Source organism: Carlito syrichta, unplaced genomic scaffold (genome assembly GCF_000164805.1).
Source record: "Carlito syrichta isolate Samal-C Ts95f unplaced genomic scaffold, Tarsius_syrichta-2.0.1 Scaffold315792, whole genome shotgun sequence".
NCBI lineage: Eukaryota > Metazoa > Chordata > Mammalia > Primates > Tarsiidae > Carlito > Carlito syrichta.
The window spans coordinates 2,568-8,831 of record NW_007259888.1 but is presented as its reverse complement, the minus strand read 5'-3'; the positions used below and the strand labels follow the sequence as shown (position 1 = coordinate 8,831).

General features: G+C 39.1%; 1 pseudogene; it reads right to left on the bottom strand.

The window, feature by feature from the left end:
* Positions 1-5,427: 5,427 nt before the first annotated feature.
* LOC103275838 lies at positions 5,428-6,253 on the bottom strand (annotated as a pseudogene).
* Between the last annotated feature and the right edge of the window lie 11 nt (positions 6,254-6,264).

Sequence of the window (6,264 nt, the reverse complement as noted above, 5' to 3'; positions counted from 1 at the left end):
ATGAGGTCTCGTTGCCCAGTCGGGTCTTGAAACCCGCGGGCTCAGGCAATTCACTCACCTCAGCCTCCCAAAGGCGCGGGATTACAGGCTGAGCCACCGAGCCCGGCTTCTTCCTTTACTTTTAATGTACCTGTGTCTTCATGCTAAAAGCAGATTTTTGTAGAAAGAATATTGTTGTGTTTTGTTTTATTATGCTATTTGTCTTCTCTATAGCCAGATCTCCTAGGGATACATTCTCTCAATTCACATTTGTGTGAGAAGGTCTCTGTTTCTCCTTCACTTTTGAAGCATAGTTCTTCTGGCTACAGAGTTCAAGGTTGATATTTGTTTTAGCACTGTATTTTATTTCACTTTTTGATTTCATAACTTCTGGTGAGAAATCTGATGTAATTCTGACCTTTCTTATACTAAAGAGAGTAGGTTTTCTGTCTACAACCTGAGGAATAATGACAGCATTCAGCACTGCCCTTCAGGTTACATTTAAAAAAAAAACAGAAGATACATGAGACATGAAGACAATAACTAGTCATCAAACAGTTCCAGTCCCACACTGCATGCTGAACTTAGAATTTCCACTTGAATTTGGAGACGTTTCTGGTGTTCTATTTTTTTGCTTCACTTTTTAAATATTCCATTAAGAAAGCCTTTCCATTAAGGAGAGTTCAATTGAGCGGTTTAACTTGAACAACATTGCACATTCTCTACTTTCTCTTTGCCATTCAGTCATTTATTCTATTATCTCCTAAACAAATAGTTGAATATTTGGATGCCACAAAGTATGTGTGCCTCATGGTGTCTCTGTTTCTCATCTCTTTATGTGCTTGACATTTGTCCTGCCCTACACTAAGAACATTCACTGTTCTGTGAACTATAGCAGGTGCTGTGAGATACGTGAACAAGTTGTTTCATCTTTTTACCATATCACCTGGTGCTTCTTCTGAATTATTTCTTTTTTTTATAGAGATGTGGGGTACAATTCAGGGTTAGGTATAAAAACATTGATTATGCAGGTACCCTTGTTGATGAGGTATGCTCCTCCCTCCCCTAGCAGATTCCCTCAGCTGCCAATCACACCCCTTCTCTCCTGACATTTTTCCCACTACTGCCAATTGCTTTCTTATAGTATTATAATTGTTCAAGGTCTGCTTATGAGTGACAACATATGGTACTTTGTTCTTTGTTTCTGTGGTAGATCACTGAGTATGATTGACTCCAAATCCATCCAAGTTGCTGCAAAGTCCATATGTTTGTCCTTCTTTATGGCTGCATGATATTCCATTGTGTAGATGTACCACATTTTTTATCCAGTCCATCTCCAATGGGCAACATGGTTGGTTCCTTGTTTTTGCTATTGTGAATAGAACTGCAACAAACATATGTGTGCAGGTATTTTTTTTTGTAGAATGATTTGAGTTCCTCCGGGTATATTCCCAATAGAGGAATTGCTGGGTCATATGGAAGGTCAGTTTCTAGTTCTTTCAGAAATCGCCACACTGTCTTCCAAAGAGGTTGCACTAGTTTGCATTCCAACCAGCAGTGTAGAAGTGTTCCTTTTTCTCTGCATCCTTGCCATCATCTATTGTTGTTTGTTTTATGAATAATGGCCATTATTACTGGGATTAGGTGGTATCTCAATGTGGTTTTGATTTGCCTTTCTCTGATGATGAGTGAGGCTGAGCACTTCTTCATGTATCTGTTGGCTGCCCATATATCTTCCTCTGAGAGGTGTCTTTTCATGTTTTTTGCCCACTTTTTAATGGGGCTGTTTGTTTTTTTCCTTTCAAAACATTTGAGTTCCTTGTAGATCCTAGATGTTAGATCTTTGTCAGATATACAGTTGGCAAATATTTTTCCCATTCTGTGGTCTATCTGCTCTCTTGATGGTTTCTTTTGCTTTGCAGAAGATTATTAGTTTGATGAGGTCCCACTTGTCTGTCTCTGAATTGTTTCTGTCATATATGCAGATATTGGAAAACAAAATTTATACAGAGAATTCGATAATTCTTATTTCAGTGAACACTCAGGAATTTCAGAGGTAAACCACCTCCATTCACTGCAAAGTTTCCGTTGTCTGTATTACCTTTGATGAAGAAGAGTTCATTCATATCTTAGAAGATTTAATCATATGATATCTAAAAGGACATTTATTCTTGAGAATTAAGCCAATTTTGTGAAGGTTGTGTGTTAGGTTCAAATTTGCCTTAGCAAATCTGTGGTGAGGTAAGGAAAAATGGAATCTGAAGATGAGAATGGATCCATGGACAATACTTCACTGAAGATCGAGAAAAAGCAACTAATGAAAAGGATTTTATAACTTAGAAAACTGAACATAATTACTTTGTTTTCAATTTTTAAAAATAAAATTTTACCTGTGCAAAAATATTCACGAGAGGATGACAATCTCCATCATGTTAAAGTGTACAGTTTAGTAAGGTTTCAGTGCATTCACAATGATTGTGATCATTTTTTAAATGTCTTTTCTCCAATTTGTCTTAAAGTCAGGAGATGTCAATGAAAAATCTGAGGATTCAGAACTGAAGGCTTGAGGTCCAAAACCTGCCTCCTAAAAGGTATGCTCTTTGTGAGTAGGAAGTTCTCATAGCATGAAAACAACTTTGCCCTGGGAATGGAAACAAGGATTTCCAGCCTTCAGAATTCTCACCTTCTCTTTCCCTACCATAACTTAAGTTTCATGTCTAGGTGAACTCACAAAAAATAAATTTTTTATCCATTCTGGAGTATAAAAAAAGCCTGGAAGACAAAGATGATGGTATATTGAGATATCTGAAAGCTTCAAATGATACTGAATTCAAAATACTGAAAAGAAGAATAGACTAGTCTTTGTGAAATCTACAAAGAAGAGTAAGTATGCTGTTCATGTTTTCAGTGATGCAAATACCTTTTATGAAACATGCATCAACTAATGAATTTTAATGAAGACACTTGGGATTTTCTTTAGAATTGTTTCTGCAATATTTGTGGCCCAGTCGTGTGGCAAAGAATTGTGCTTTCCCTCCCTGCCTTGAATTCTGTAATCTGCAATTTTTCCTCCCTTCATATATTTTTATTTGTCTTTTACTTGGAGAAAGAGGAGGTACTGGTTCCAGTATTGTTAACTTCAATATCTAGATCACTCCTGGGTACATTTTCACAGTCCTTTAGATTTTAATCCTATCACATGGTACTGGACTGCCATATTTTTTTTAAAAGCTAGATACCAGGAAAAATATTTAGAGAAAAATTGTGACCTCATATGATACTATCTTGCTACAGAAAAGATGAAAGTTTACTCTGACCATACACATAATCCAAGCAGCAATTGACTCACTCGCTGCAGTGTTCATCCCTGGAAAAGCCAGTGCAATTTTTTTTGTCTGCCTTTTTTCATAGTGTATAACTTCTGGGTCCCAACCCACACCAGGGACTACAATAGGGGAAACTTCTTTAACAGACCATGAACTACATGCATTTTCCTTTGAAGTCACTAAATTTGTGTAAAATCCTCTCAGATCGCTTGTATCTCGGTAATCTCTTTTGGAATTTAGTGATGAAATTCGTGGACACTGGCTTCAAATTCCAGCTGACCTTGGTCCTCAGTTTCCTTCTTCTCTAACTTGGCCTCATATTTCTTTTAGGTTGCTAGCAATTGGATGCATTCAATCATGCATTTTAAATTATGCCCAGTGTTTTTTATTGCTCTCTGGAAGATCAGGGTCTTCAGATGCACTCACCCTACAAAAACAGAACTTTCCCTTTGCTTCTCTCAAGACTCAGGTTTTGGGTTACTTCTTATGTCCATGACAGAGATAGCTATGTCCTTACTGTCTTCCTGTTTACCTTGAATGGTGAGCAACTTTAGGATGGGGATGTCCCTGCTCCCCTTTAAAATCACCACTTCACAACACACCCAATGCATTAGGTCACTCTAGAAATCATTTGCTGATAGATTGCATGTGTGGTCAGGAACGTTCCCCTCTTAAGTGTTTTTATGCATTTCCTTGAGTTCTTTCAACTTTCCATGTCATCCATATTAAATCAGGTATCTAGTGAGATCTAATTAGTCAGAATACTGAATAAAGTGTTTTGAGGGCAACACAGCAAATTAACTTTCCTTCCTCCACTGTCTGTGAACTCATCCTTCTAAAAGTAGATGAATACCAAAGTGGATGTTTTCCCAGCTGTAATCTGATTCCGAGTGATAACCCCAGACTAGGGAGCCATTCAGATCTTGTTTACTCAAGTTGTGATGGGCACTAAGATTGAATCTTTTCCTCAACCAGGACCTTTAAAGTAGATGACCAGTGTTCCATTCCTGAATTAAAGAAATGACCAGAAGTGACCAGAGGGTTAACATTATGTCCCAGTATGATCTATCCTTCTAAGGCAGATTGTCTGGGTCTTGGCACCAGCCCTTCTTTGACTGAGGATCAGATGTCTACATGGGAGAAATCAGAGAAGCAATGATGCCCTTCTCTATCCTGAGGGATTTATTCCTCAAGAATTAGTTATGATAGGTTTCCACCAAGAAATACATGAGCTTTCACCATCTCAAGGACAAATCTGATCCCAGAACATGGTGCATCTAATCAGTGCTTTGTATATTCCTTTATTAATTTACTAAATAATAAATACTAATACATGTGTAGAGGTATGAAGAGAGCTCAGAATTTCAAAGGACATGCCAGCAGACCAGAGTTGGATTTGTTTGGTCCCTCTATGGGACACTCCACTTTTTCCTTTGATGTAATTGTCAGATTGTCCATATATGGGAAAATAACCCGGGGACCTTTGAATCATAATATTCAGACACTGGAGGGAAGAAAGGTAGAATTCCAACAGGGTACTGGACAACGTGGTCATTTTCATTGTAACAACTTCTTATAGGGACTTCTTCTGGTCTCATCTCTGATTTGCAGGCTTGGGGATAAAATTTCCCTGTGTTAACTTTTTTTAAAGAGGTCTTTTAGGGCAAAATTTAGTAGTACAAAGAGGCTTACAAAAATAGATTGATGTTATTTTGAGGAACAATACTGTAATTCTTTTCTCAGTTCTGTTTTGATAAACTGTACCTAATCATAGAAAAACTATCCCAAATTCAATCTTGATATAAAAAAGGGAAACATGAAATGAACTCAGCTAGATGACAAATCTGACAAAATATAAGAATGAAAAAAATTCTACATAGGGCACTTATTTCGTGTCCAGATGTAAAAACCATTTTCAGTTGGTAGTTTATCTTCTTCCCATAAATAATCAGATTTGGAGTCCATCATGCAGTACAAAGTCACAGCAGTCAAAATCTTCTGTTTGATGCAACACACAAAAAGTTGTTTCTGTTTCCTTATTAAAATGTCAACTGGTTGTCTATTTTTCTTTATCTCATTTATTTGTATTCACAAGTTAACACATAGCGTCAACAATTTCTGTAGGTGAAGTGGGGGTATTGTTGGTTCAAAGGCTCTATAAGACGTCTTTACTGACTGAATCAGAAGGTTTATTGAGCTCAACCCTCACACCTTTTTCTCCTGTTAGATATTTTACTTTAGCTCGTGCTCTCTCATCTACATCAAAATACCGAAGTTATTGCGTATCTGATAGCATATGCTGGCTGAACTTCATGAGGATTGCGACGGTCAGACCAGAAAAACAGCAGTCTATCAAATTTGGGTTCAATGTCAGCAAACTGGGCTTTGCCTTATGGAAAAATTCGAAGTATACCTCCACTCACCTTGGCATCCCAGTCTTTATTAATATAATATATACATGTCACACATCTTCCATCTCCATTTGGGTTATCAACATGACGTACATAACCTGTTCCAATGCATGGCTTTCATATGGCCGTTGATCTTATAGTTCCCCAGCTTCCCCTTGCAGTGGAGGATCAGGTCGTCTATGCTGCTCATGAGCAGCCTGATGGTCTCACAGCCGGGCTCTTTGCCCTCGATCCAGGTTATCTTGTCGCCGCAGATGTCCTTGGACGAGTCGCTCTTCTGGCTGACCAGCTGCCCATCCATGAACTTGCTGATGTCGTGCAGGGCGCGCCAATCTGCTGCCCGGTCTCCGTGCCCAGAAAGTGGTCCACCACGCAGTTGCCGAGCTTGTTCATGCATGGCACGACGTACTCGAGCGCCAGCTTCAGCGCGGGCAGCGGTTTTGTCTGCCCATTGGGCTGCGGGCTGCTGCTGTGGCTCAGTGCCTACCCTGGCGCGCAGCCCGGCGGGCACAGGATGGCCTTCTCCGGGGGCAGCTCCTTGTGCGCGG